Below are 13,198 nucleotides of genomic sequence, written 5' to 3'. Positions count from 1 at the left end.
TAGGCATCTTATGTTTTGGGTATAATTGTAAGTGGGATCAACTCCTTAATTTCTCTTTCTTTTGTCTTGCTGTTGGTGTATAGATATGCAACTGATTTCTGTACATTGATTTTGTATACCGACACTTTACTGAATTCCTCTATGAGTTCTAGCAGTTTTGAAGTGAAGTCTTATGGGTTTTCCACATAAAGTATCATATCATCTGCAAAGAGTGAGAGTTTGACTTCTTCTTTGCCTATTCCAATGCATTTTATTTCTTTCTGTTGTCTGATTGCTGAGGCTAGGACTTCTAGTACTAGGTTGATAGCAGTGGTGATAGTGGACATCCCTGCTGTGTTCCTGATGTTAGGGGAAAAGCTCTCCATTTTTCCCCATTGAGAATGATATTCACCCTGGGTTTTTCATAGATGGCTTTAATGATATTGAGGTATGTACTGTACCCTCTATCCCTACACTGTGAAGAGTTTTGATCAAGAAAGGATGCAGTACTTTGTCAAATGCTTTTTCAGCATCTATTGAGAGTATCATATGGTTTTTGTTCTTTCTTTTATTAATGTATTTTATCACATTGATTGATTTGCGGATGTTGAATCAACCTTGCAGTGCAGGAATAAATCCCACTTGGTCGTGGTAAATAATCCTTTTAATGTACTGTTGGATCCTATTGGCTAATATTTTCATGAGATTTTTTTTTAAAAAAAGATTTTATTTATTTATTTGACAGAGAGAGAGAGAGAGAGATCACAAGTAGGCAGAGAGGCAGGCAGAGAGACGGGGGAGGCAGGCTCCCTGTTGAGTAGAGAGCCCAATGTGGGGCTCAATCCCAGGACCCTGAGATCATGAGCTGAGCTGAAGGCAGAGGATTAACCCACTGAGCCTCCCAAGTGCCCTTTGGTGAGAATTTTTGCAACCGTGTTCATCAAGGATATTGGTCTGAAATTTTCTTTTTTGATGGGGTCTTTATCTGGTTTGGGGATCAAGGTAATGTTGGCCTCATAAAATGAGTTTGGAAGTTTTCCTTCCATTTCTCTTTTCTGGAACAGTTTCAGGAGAATAGGTATTAATTCTTCTTTAAAGGTTTGGTAGAATTCCCCTGGGAAGCTGTCTGGCCCTCGGCTCTTGTTTGTTGAGAGATTTTTGATGACTGCTTCAATCTCCTTACTGGTTATGGGTCTGTTCAGGTTTTCTATTTCTTCCTAGTTCAGTTTCTCTAGAAATGCATCCATTTCTTCCAGATTGTCAAATTTGCTGGTGTATTTTTGCCCATAATATGTTCTTATAATTGTTTGTATTTCTTTGGTGTTGGTTGTGATCTCTCCTCTTTCATTCATGATTTTACTAATTTGGGTCCTTTCTCTTTTCTTTTTGATAAGTCTGGCCAGGGGTTTATCAATTTATTAATTCTCTCAAAGAACCAGCTCCAAGTTTAGTTGATTTTTTTCTACTTTTTTTTTTTTTAGTTTCTATTTCATTGATTTCTGCTCTGATCTTTATTATTTTCTTTCCTCGCTGGGTTTAGGCTTTCTTTCCTGTTCTTTCTCCAGCCCCTTTAGGTGTAGGGTTAGGTTGTGTACTTGAGAACTTCCTTGTTTCTTTCTTTTTTTTTATTTTTTTTTTTTTTATTTTTTTTTTTTTAAAGATTTTTTATTTACTTATTTTGACAGAGAGAGATCACAAGTAGGCAGAGAGGCAGGCAGAGAAGCAGGCAGAGAGAGAGGGAAGCAGGCTTGCCGCTGAGCAGAGAGCCCGATGCGGGACTTGATCCCAGGACCCTGAGATCATGACCTGAGCCGAAGGCAGCGGCTTTAACCACTGAGCCACCCAGGCACTCCAGCTTTCTTGTTTCTTGAGAAAGGCCCTATACTTTCTTCTCAAGACTGCCTTTGCTGTGTCCCAAAGATTTTGAACAGTTGTGTTTTCATTTTCATTTTTTTCCATGATTTTTTTCAATTCTTCTTTAATGTCCTGGTTGACCCATTCATTCTTTAGCAGGATGTTCTTTAACCTCCATGTATTTGAGTTCTTTCCAAATTTCCTCTTGTGATTGAGTTCTAGCTTCAGAGCATTGTGGTCTGAAAATATGGAGGGAATGATCCCAATCTTTTGGTACTAGTTGAATCCTGATTTGTAACTCAGGTTGTGATCTATTCTGGAGAATGTTCCATGTGCACTAGAGAAGAATGTGTATTCTGTTGCTTTAGAATAGAATGTTCTGAATGTATCTGTGGTGTCCATCTGATCCAGTATGTCATTTAAAGCCTTTATTTCCTTGTTGATCTTTTGCTTAGATGATCTGTCCATTTCAGTGAGGGGGTTGTTAAAGTCCCGAAGTATTGTTGTATTATTATCAATGTGTTTCTTTGATTTTGTTATTAATGGCTTATATAATTGGCTGCTCCCATGTTAGGTGCATAGATATTTAAAATTGTTAGATATTCTTGTTGGACAGGCCCTTTAAACATGATATACTGTCCTTCCTCACCTTTAATTATAGTCTTTCACTTAAAATCTAATTTATCTGATATAAGGATTTCCACCCCAGCTTTCTTTTGATGTCCATTATCATGGTAAATTGTTTTCCACCCTCTCACTTTAAGTCTGGAGGTGTCTTTGGGTCTAAAATGAGTTTCTTGTAGACAGCATATTGATGGGTCTTGTTTTTTTAATCCATTATGATACCCTGTGTCTGTTGACTGGGGCATTTAGCCCACTTACACTCAGGGTAATTATTGAAAGATATGAATTTAGTGCCATTGTATTGCCTGTAAGGTGACTGTTACTGTATATTGCCTCTGTTCCTTTCTGATCTATTACTCTTAGGTTCTCTCTTTGCTTAGAGGACCCCTTTCCATATTTCCTGTAGGGCTGGATTGGTGTTCGCAAATTCTTTTAATTTTTGTTTGTCCCATAAGCTTTTTATCTCTCCTATTTTCAGTGACAGCCTAGCTGGATATAGTATTCTTGGCTACATATTTTTCTCGCTTAGTGCTCTGAATATATCATGCAAGTCTTTTCTGGCCTGCGAGGCTCTGCGGATAAGTCTGTTGCCAATCTAATATTTCTACCATTTATGTTACAGACCTCTTGTCCCGAGTTGCTTTCAGGATTTTCTCTTTGTCACTAAGACTTGTAAGTTTTACTATTAGATGACAGGGTGTGGACCTATTTTTATTGACTTTGAGGGGTGTTCTCTGTGTCTCCTGGATTTTGATGCTTGTTCCCTTTGCCATATTAGGGAAATTTTCTACTATAATTTGCCCCAATATACCTTCAACCCAATGCCCCCCCCCCATTCCTTCTTCTTCTGGGATCCCAATTATTCTAATATTGTTTTGTTTTATGGTATCACTTGTCTCTTGTATTCTTCCCTCATGGTCCAGTAGTTTTTTTTTTTTTTTTGTCTCTCTTGCTCAGCTTGTTTTTTTCTCCATCATTTAGTCCTCTGTATCACTAATTCTCTCTTCTGCCTCATTTATCCTAACAGTAAGAGCCTCCATTTTTTATCACACCTCATTAATAGCTTTTTTTGATATTAGTTCTTTTATTTCTCCAGAAAGGGATTCTCTAATATCTTTCATGCCCTTTTCAAGCCCAGATAGCACCTTGATAATCATCATTCTGAACTCTAGTTCTGACATATTACCAATTCCATATTGATTAGGTCCCTAGGCATCAGTGCTGCCCCTTGTTCTTTTTCTTTTTTTTTGTGGTGAGTTTTTCAGCCTTGTCATTTTATCCAGACAAGAATATACGAATGAGAGAATAAAATACTAAAAAGGCAACAAAGACCCCAGAAAAATATACACTAAATATATCAGAAGAGACCCAAAACCAGGGGGAGAAGAAAGGTAGGGGGAGGGGGAATATATATATATATATATGTATATATATATGACTGGTGAGAGCAGAGCCACCCACTTGATTTTAAGTGTATTCTGGTCTTTTGGAAGAAACTACCTACCAAAATTTTAAAGAAAGAGAAACATATATATATACACACACACAGAAATAAGGGTAAATAAGGTGAAGGGATGGAATATGACTGTAAAGGTGAACATTTTAAAAGATTCTAAAAAAGGAATGATAAGTTGTTTGGAGAAAGAAAGAAAAAAGAATGTAATCAGGCTGGAGACTCGAACAAAGCCATGTGCTAGATTTAGGGCATATTCTGATCTTTTAGAATAAATTGTATCCCAAAATTAAAAAAAAAAACAACAAACCTATATGTGTACAAAGAATAAGGTTAAATACAATGAAGGGATAAAATATGACTATGACAATGAAAATTTAAAAAGATTTTTTTAAAAAAGTATTTATAAGATAAAATAGTTTAAAGACATTAAAATAAAAAGAGGAAAAGTTAAAATAGAATAAGAAAAAAATAAAATTTAAAAAATTTACCTTTGAAAGACTAAAGGATCATAGGGGAAAAAACCATAAATTCTATGTGTTGCTTTCCCCTAACTCTGTTGCTCTTTCCCGCAATTCTCATTGATCAGTGAACCCAGTCTTGGCTGGATGTTCTTGCTGATCTTCTGTGGGAGGGGCCAGTTGCAGGGATTCTCAAATGTCTTTGCCCGAGGTAGAATTGCATGGCCCTTGCCAGGGCCAGGCTAAGTAATCTGCTCGGTTTTGCTCTCTGGAGATTTCCGAGAGCTTTGGAGGACAGGAATGAAAATGGCAGCCTCCAAATCCCTTGCCCAGAGGAGCTAAGAGCTTGGACCCCACTCCTCCATGTGCCCTCAGAGAAAAGCAATCAACCCCTCCCATCTCCCTGGTCTCCAGCCACACTCCATGCTCACCTAGCCTGTGACTGAGCATTTCTATCTCTGGCACACGGCCTCATTTGGAGTCTCCAAGCCCAGCCCATTCCTGCTGCATGGTCCCATGCCACTCCTCCCGGAAGAGTTAAGAGGGGGGTCTCTCTGGATCTGCCACTTGTGGGGTCCCTACCTGTACAGCAGTGGCCCAACTGTGCCTTGGATCATGGTTTAAGGTAATCCCAAGCTGAGAGCTCACTACTTGGCTCTGTCTCTGAAGCCGGCTTCCCTGCTCCAATACCTGAGAACTCTGCCACACTCAGGCACGCCTGGTCTTTCTGTGGCCCGGCAGGTCCTGAGACCACACTGTCCCCATGAGGGCTCCACTCCCTGCTCAGCCACTGGAGTAACGTCCCTCAGTGCAACAGACTTCTAAAAGTTCTGATTTTGTGCTCCATTGCTCCACCGCTTGCCAGGAGCTGGCCCCTCCCCTCATCTATCTTCCTATCACTTCAGATTCACTTCTCCCATGTCCTACCTTCCAGAAAGTGTCGATTTTCTGTTTCTAGAATTGCTGCTTTTCTTCTCTTTTGTCTCCTGTTGAATTTGTAGGTGTTTGGAACGGTTTGATAACTATCTAGCTAAACTCCTGGGACCTAATAACATTCCAGTCTCCTATTCCTCCACCATCTTGCCCCCCCCTTTTTTTCAAATGGTGCAAAGTTTGCTTTCCTTAGATGAGAGCCAGGTGTGTGTGTGTGTGTGTGTGTGTGTGTGTGTGTGTGTGTGTGTGTATGTGTGTGGCTACTGTTGCCAGTAAAATAGACTAAGGGGTATGCCAGTAAAAAAATTAAAGGCTAACTAGAGGTTCAAAATTCTCAGGCTTGTTATTATCTGCCCCAATGTTGCCACATCATTCTCTCTACACCAATGTCTTTACCTTAGTGTGAGGGACTTGGAAGATTTTCCCAGGTAACTCATGCTGCAATTTCATAATCCTTCCAATCAGGCCCTGAGTTTGATCCTCAACTATATTTGTTCTGTGGTCATAGGAGAGAAGAGATTCCTTTCATAGTCGTATTTTGGTTTTACACCCATACTTGAGTTTAGATTTCAAAGTTTCAGTGTCCTTTTCTCTGCGTAAGATGGTCAGAAATAGCCAGCTGGCCCCATGATCTTTATCATGACCTCACTTACCTTAACAAACAAGTGCCACATTTTTTTCTTAGCAACTAAATGCCATCACTATCTCTCAACTCCTGTCCCTGGACTCATACATGATCCCTTGCTACTATGAGTAATGATTTCAGTGACTGTGAGGCCACCTTATGTCTGGAAAAAAGGTTATGTGTGTTTTCATCAAATATGTGAGCCATTTCAGAATTATGTTTTGAGAGTCTGTCTCCTGGGTACTACTTACTGTATTAGAATCCAGTAGGAAACAGATGGCACATTAAAGAGACAATTGAAGAGAGTCTAATGAAGTCACTTTCTGCAAATGCATATACTGGGATAACACACACAGGGGGATAGTAAAGCACCATGGAATTAGCAGTAGTGGGAAGCTGTTATCACCCTGGGCCTGGAAGGATAAGGGAGAGGAGATGGTCATAGTGGACCATGGCAAAAATTGCAGGTATAATAATACACTGTATGTTAATAAAAAAATAAAATAAAATGGACTATTTGGGGGAAAAAAGAATTGCAGGTATAGGAGAAGGATCATCAAACAGGAGTTGTGACTACCATTAAACCCATTGCATGGCAGGGTGGGAGCCAGGGGGATAAACACTCCAATTTCCCACCCTCTGATCAGTGGCTGGTGCCTCCCAATGATGGAGGCTCTAAGCCAGAAGGACCTGGGACAATACAATCCTCGGAAGTTAGTTTTTCAGGGCCCACGGTGGTGCTGAGAAATGTGAAGAATGGGTCTTGACCTTCTCATTCATTATAGGCCGACTTTTGTCTCCCCCGAATCATAGTTTGAAGCTCCAACCCCTGAATGGGACTGTATTTGGAGATGGAATCTTTTAGGAGGTAAGTTAAGTGAGGTTATAAGTGTGTGGCATTAATCTGATAGGACTGATGTCCTCATAAGAAGAGGAGCATAGGGGCACCTGGTGGCTCAGTGGGTTAAGCCTCTGCCTTCAGCTCAGGTCATGATCTCAGGGTCTTGGGATCAAGCCCCACATCGGGCTCTCTGCTCGGCAGGGAGCCTTCTTCCTCCTCTCTCTCTGCCTGCCTCTCTGCCTGATTGTGATCTCTCTCTGTCTCTGTCAAATAAGTAAATAAAATCTTAAAAAAAAAAAAAAAGGAGAGGCATATACACTCTAACTCTCATCTGAGAGTGCAGTGGGAAGGCAGCTCTGAGCCAGGAAGAGAGGTCTCACCTGACACCAACCCTGCTGGTCCCTTGTCCTGGACTTCTAGCTTCCAGAACTCTGGGAATGTAAATTGCTATTGTTCACACTACCCAGTCTGTGGTAGTTTATGATGACAGCCCAAACAGACTAACACATCACCTACAAGACAAAAATTGTAACATGTGTCTCATAGGGTTCCCATTAGGATTAAGTGAGGTAACACGTGTAAAGTTTCTGAGCTGAGTGGATGCACAATAATTATTATTTTCATTATTGGTATTAAGAGTTAAATACTGAGAGTCTCACGTTATGATTTTTAGATACCACTCTGTATTTTTTCTTTATTTTTTTTTTTAGCTTCAATTATCCTTTTTGAGGGGAACCAAATAGGTCTTCATACATTATATATAAAATGTGGTTTACAATACCTTTTTACATTCTATTTATAATCTGCTTTTTAAAATGTCTTAGTCCCCTCCCCCTACCACTGTAGCACATTGGATTAGTGTCTCATTTTAGCAGTTTCTAATGTCTTCTTTACTAGTTGATAACAGATGGTTCTGAGCTCATTACTCTATAAATATAAATTATATGTATATATTTTTTCTGAGTGAATTACTTTGTATTAGTCCCTGATGAAGCTCACCTGCCACGTTTCAAAATGTTCTTGTCAAACAGCAGAGCCAACATTATTTTCATTTTTATCTTCTGTGTTTTACATTTTGCCTTGCTTGTCTTTTTAGTACATAAATGCTTAAGGGCAGAAAGCACTCATTTTATGTCATTTTATATGTCAGTTTCAAGCATCAAACACACTGATAGTTTTGAAAAAAGTAATGAAAATCCTTTCAGGTAAAAAAAAATCACATTTTAGGCTTTATTTAGATTTACTGAAACAGTGGTGTGCTTGTAATAAAACACTGCCATCCAAATATTTCAGTGCTGGATTCCATGATCAGAAACCCACAAGTGTGGTATCCACACCGGTCTTTTAAAAAAGGATAATGGCGGAAAAATGGTTTGTTAGTTATTACAATTATACTGTTTTATCAATAATACAGAAAGTAGGTCAAAGAGTAGTTTAATAATAGCCACAGTTCATTGAATTCACTATGAGCAGACATTACTAGTTGCTGGCTCTTTTGTACTTATCATGTTGTGTTCTCTTATAAGATGGTCTCAGAGGTTTGACCCTGCCTTTACCTTGTTATCCCACCCCTAGCAGCATTAAATCACTTGACTGGATTTAACCAGGGGTCGGGGCTTTTCCAGGTGAGTGTGTAGGAGGTAAAAATAGCCAATGAAATGTTTTCAAGGGAGGGATTATAATGATGGGCCATAGGTTTGGTCAGGGTAGATGTGAGAAAGATGAAAGAAACTAAGAAACTGGTATGGTTAATGGTTTGGGTGTTTCTGAATTTGAATACTTGCTAGAGCTGGTGATTTCAATGAAATGGGGTTGTGGTAAAAATGTCTGGATATTCTGAAATTCAGATTTTGGAGGAAGTGTGGTTGTGGGTAACATCAAGGTCATGAATATGAGCATGGAAGAGGTGACAGAGGTAAGGCAAAAGTTGATTAAAGTGACAGAGAGCTGAGAGGTCAAAGTGTTGGATGAATCTTCCAATGGATGCGGATGCCCCAAGAATGGTGCTAGGACAAGAGGTGGAAGGGGTGGTGGTGTGGTAGGAACGGCAATGGCTCCCTAAAATGCTCCTGTTCTATTCTCTGGAACTGTGAACACACTACCATACATGGCAAAAGGGACTTTGCATATATGAGGAAGTTAAAGATCTTCAGATGTGGAGTTTATCCTGGATTAGAGGGGGAGGGCCAATTTAATCACAAATGTTCTTACAAGTGTGAGGCAATAGAGTCAGAGTCCAAGAAGGAGATGTGATGATGTAGGCAGGGGTTGCAGGGATGTGGGGTGATGGGCAAGGATTGTGGGAAGCTTCTAGAAGCTAGAAAAAGGCATGGAAATAGATTTTCCTCTCCAGAAAGTAGTGCCTCTAGAAGGAACCTAGCCCTGATGAAATTATTTTAGGTTCCAGAACTGTAAGGTAAGACAATAAGACACTTCTGGTGTTTTAAGCCAATGAGTTTGTGGTCATTTGTCATTTAGCAATAGGAAGCTAAAACAGCAGGTATTAGAGTCCTCAGTGAATTAGGCAGAGTGATGGTAGTGGCTAGGACATAGGACAGTTAATGAGAACTAACGAGTTAAATTTCTGATGCAGACACTTAAATATTGCTGGGCTTTCAGAAGGAGGAAGGAATTTTATAGGCGATGCAGCATGAATTCCAGGGTCATGATGGAAGGTTTGGGTACAGTAGGAAATAGGATCAGATTTAGGAGCACCCTTATCATTGTAGCGATAGATTGATGGAGAACCTGGGGAGTTTGCGGTTCTGATGGCACCTGGATAAACAAGGAAGAGAAGCGACAGTCTTTAGCGCCTCTTACCTCCAGATACTTTCATTTATTCATTCAACACCTATGAGGTGGCTCTAACATGGTCATGTGTGGTTGGATGGACTATGGGCAAGTGAGTATACCCTCCTGGGGAATCCTGGGGGCTGTCCTCTCAAATGCCAGGGATTTGAATTGCTCCAAAAACTTTCTTTCTTTGTCCTGAGGTAAAGTAGTATGATAGGTTTGGAAGGTTGAAGGGAGAATGAAAACAAAAAGATGTGGATGGGAGTGTCTTCGAATAAGAAGCTTGCGAATTCCACTTTCTCTGGTGGCTCGATGGGCAGGAGAAAAGACAAGCCACGTAGAATGGAAGAAGAACCAGACAGGCATCAGACTTCTTATCCACAACACGGGATGTTGGGAGCCCGTGGAGAGTGCCTTCAGAACTCTGAAGGAATAGGACTGAGGACTTAGAATTTCATATCAAGGAAGAAAACAAATCAAGTGTGAGTCAAGGCAGGAGTTTGCTGTGGGAGGGATTTCTTGCTTTTCTTATGCTTTGAATTGTAGGGGACTGGCTCTGTAGGCTGGATTTCTCAGGCTTTTTTATTGGTTTCTGATTGGGTTCAAGCAGTGAGAGTGCAGACAGAATGCAGAAACTGGGATAGAATTCCTCCTGCCCCTATGCCTGTAGTGGAATCTGACCTTTGCTGTGTCTTCTCTGTGGCTCTGGTTACTCTTGGGATCTGCTAATACCAGCTCTTGCTTTGTCCCTCCAGTTTAAGGATGATTGTGAATGTCTACTGTCTGTAATATGTGGGTTGCGTTTTCCCTTGTTTGGTTTCTCAGTTTTTCCAGTATGTGGCCAATTTTCTCCATTGAATTCCTTCTGTTTAAATGCTTATAGTGGTTTCACGTTTCCTATTGGGAACCTGAGTGATATATAATAAGACATTTTTGGAGTTCATGGAGTCAGAAAGCTTATGAACAGCATAATCCTGATATAGACAGGTATAGACCCAGAAGGGGTTCCTGCAGGACAAGCCAAGAGGGTTCTTGACTTTGCACAGGAGAGAAATCAAATATGAATAAGAAGGAAGTGAGAACAGAGTTTACTGATGGGACAGAGAGAGTGCAGATACAGACAGAACATCCAGGAGAGGAAAGAAGAGAGAGTCTTGTCTTTGCTTGGGGTCTTAGGTTTTTGTTAAGGATTGTCTGATGTATGTGTTTTCTCAGGCATCTAGGAACTGGTCAGTTCCATTTTTCAGATTTTATTTGTTTATTTGAGAGAGAGAGAGAGAGAGACAGAGACAGAGAGAGAGATAACGAGAGCATGAGCAGGGAGGAGAGGGAGAAGCAGGCTCCCTGCTAAGCAGAGAGCCTGACACTGGCCTCAATCGCAGGACACTGAGATCGTGACCTGAGCTGAAGGCAGATGGTTAACCAACTGAAATACCCAGGCATCCCTAACTAATTTATTTCTTAAAGTAAGGGGGCCTTAGCATCAAGATGTCTAGCACTGGTGGTCTGGAATACACAGAAGATGGCTTCCCCTGGTCACCTTTGCCTGGTCATTTCCTAGATATTATCTATTGTGCTGGATAAGAGCTATGCCACAGGCCTGGAGACAAATATTTCAGCTTGAAACAGAAGTATGGAAGGCTCCAAAAAAGGCAGTTTAAAACTCATTCACTCAAACAAAATCACAATAAGATCACAGGCTGCTGTGTTCCAAATTTGAAGAAAAATATGATATTCAATGATTTTAAACACAATTAATGGAATATAAGAGAACCCATTTCACCTTGATGCAAAGATCATTCTCCTCTCCATGGCCCAAGTGTTGTGACATTAGGCTTGTAAAAAAGAAAATATAATCCTAGCATTATACTTGGCCTTGCAGTAAAAAATTATTTAGACTCATGTTAATGTAAATGCTGTTTATTGGTTTTTTAGCTCTTGAAGTCAACCTAAATACAAAGAATAAAAGACTTGATTGTGGTTGCAGCAGAGAATATAAATGTTAACAGCTTTGTACTGTAAAAGGAAAAGTGCAGTTGCAGAAGGTCAAGGGATGCCAGTTGAAGGGATGAATAAGGCATTAATAAGGCATTACTATTCTCATTTTGCGAAGGAAAGAATGAACTATCTCAAGCTGATAGAATAAGCAGAGGACTACTGTATTATTTAAAATGATGAAGGTAACTAATAGTAGATGTAAAAGCAATACTGTAATTTTCAAACATTAAGTGAAAAGGAATAGCATACCAAATTCCATAGATTTTGCCTCCTATGTCAAATCTAGAAAAAGGCTGCCTGAGGGGCTGAGAGCTAGGGAGCAGGGATGGTGAGGTAGGCTGTTTCTTTCCAGCCTAAGCCCTTTTATTTTATTTTTTTAATGAACAAAATTTTTTAAAAAAAGATTTTATTTATTTATTTATTTGAGAGAGAGATTATGAGCAGGGAGGAGGGGCAGAGGAAGAGGAAGCAGCAGACTGCCCAGGGAGCAGGGAGACTGACTTGGGGCTGGATCCCAGGACCCTGGGAATATGACCTAGCCGAAGGCAGAGGCTTAACCAACTGAGCCCCCCAGGTGTCCCTCTTTTATTTTTTAATTTGTTATCATGAGGTTTTACAGCACATTGGAATGAAACAGAATAACATGTGAATAGTCTTTGTCTCTGGGAAGTAAAACTATATTCCCCGCTCCCTCTTCTTTTTGCTCCATCTTTTGAGTTCTCTGTAATGACCATTTACTTCCTTTTTCATGAAAGCACTTATATCCTTAAAACGAAACAAAACAAAACACAGGAACTTTTCCATTTTTCTTCATCTCGGGGAGAATTGAGTCCAAACTCCTTCTAAGCAAGATTAATAGTAATTAGAACTCCTTAGTGGTAATGATGGGGCGGTGATGAACATGGTTCCAACCTTCTCAGCTGTGCGATCTCTATCAGGTTAGGCAGCCTCATTGTATTTCAGTTTCTTACCTGTAAAACCAAGATATTAAATATGGTACTGACCTCGTCATAATATGGTACTGACCGGTCCATGACCGTTCCGAGGATGTCGTGAGTTCATCTATAGGAAGCTTGTGAACTGGTACGTTGCACAGGGCAGACACCATGAAAGACTTTGCTATTCAGGCTCCTGGGTAGCCTTCCAAATGCGTCTCTCTCTGCTTTTTTTCTGACACAAAGTGTATCTTCTCACTTTTCCCTTCTGTCCCGCTTAAACTTTTCTTCAAAGTCCAGCTCACATACACTTCCCAGGCAGCTTTCTCTGATCATGCGGCTGGAAGTACTTCCTCTAGGTACTCAGTTTGTATCTGAGCCGTAAGAGTCTTACGATACTTAATACTTTCTATGCTGTATTCCATTGTTTATATACATATGTGTGTATTATTCCAATTGGTTGAAAACACCTTGAGGACAACATGAGTATTTTATTTTCAAGTACTTGGCAGAAAGCAGAGGTCCCCAAAATATTTTTAAATAAGTCAGAAAAGGACAAGCAGTGTGGTATACTAATTATAATAAAAGGCTCAGTACTCTCTCCCTCTCAGGAGAATTGTTACCCTTTTCTCACTTGTGTTTTAAAACACTGTGTGTTTTAATAGGCTGGGATAAGGCTTAGAAGCAGCCTTGATAATACAC

Source organism: Meles meles, chromosome 13 (assembly GCF_922984935.1).
Source record: "Meles meles chromosome 13, mMelMel3.1 paternal haplotype, whole genome shotgun sequence".
NCBI lineage: Eukaryota > Metazoa > Chordata > Mammalia > Carnivora > Mustelidae > Meles > Meles meles.
This window is presented reverse-complemented; position numbering follows the sequence as displayed.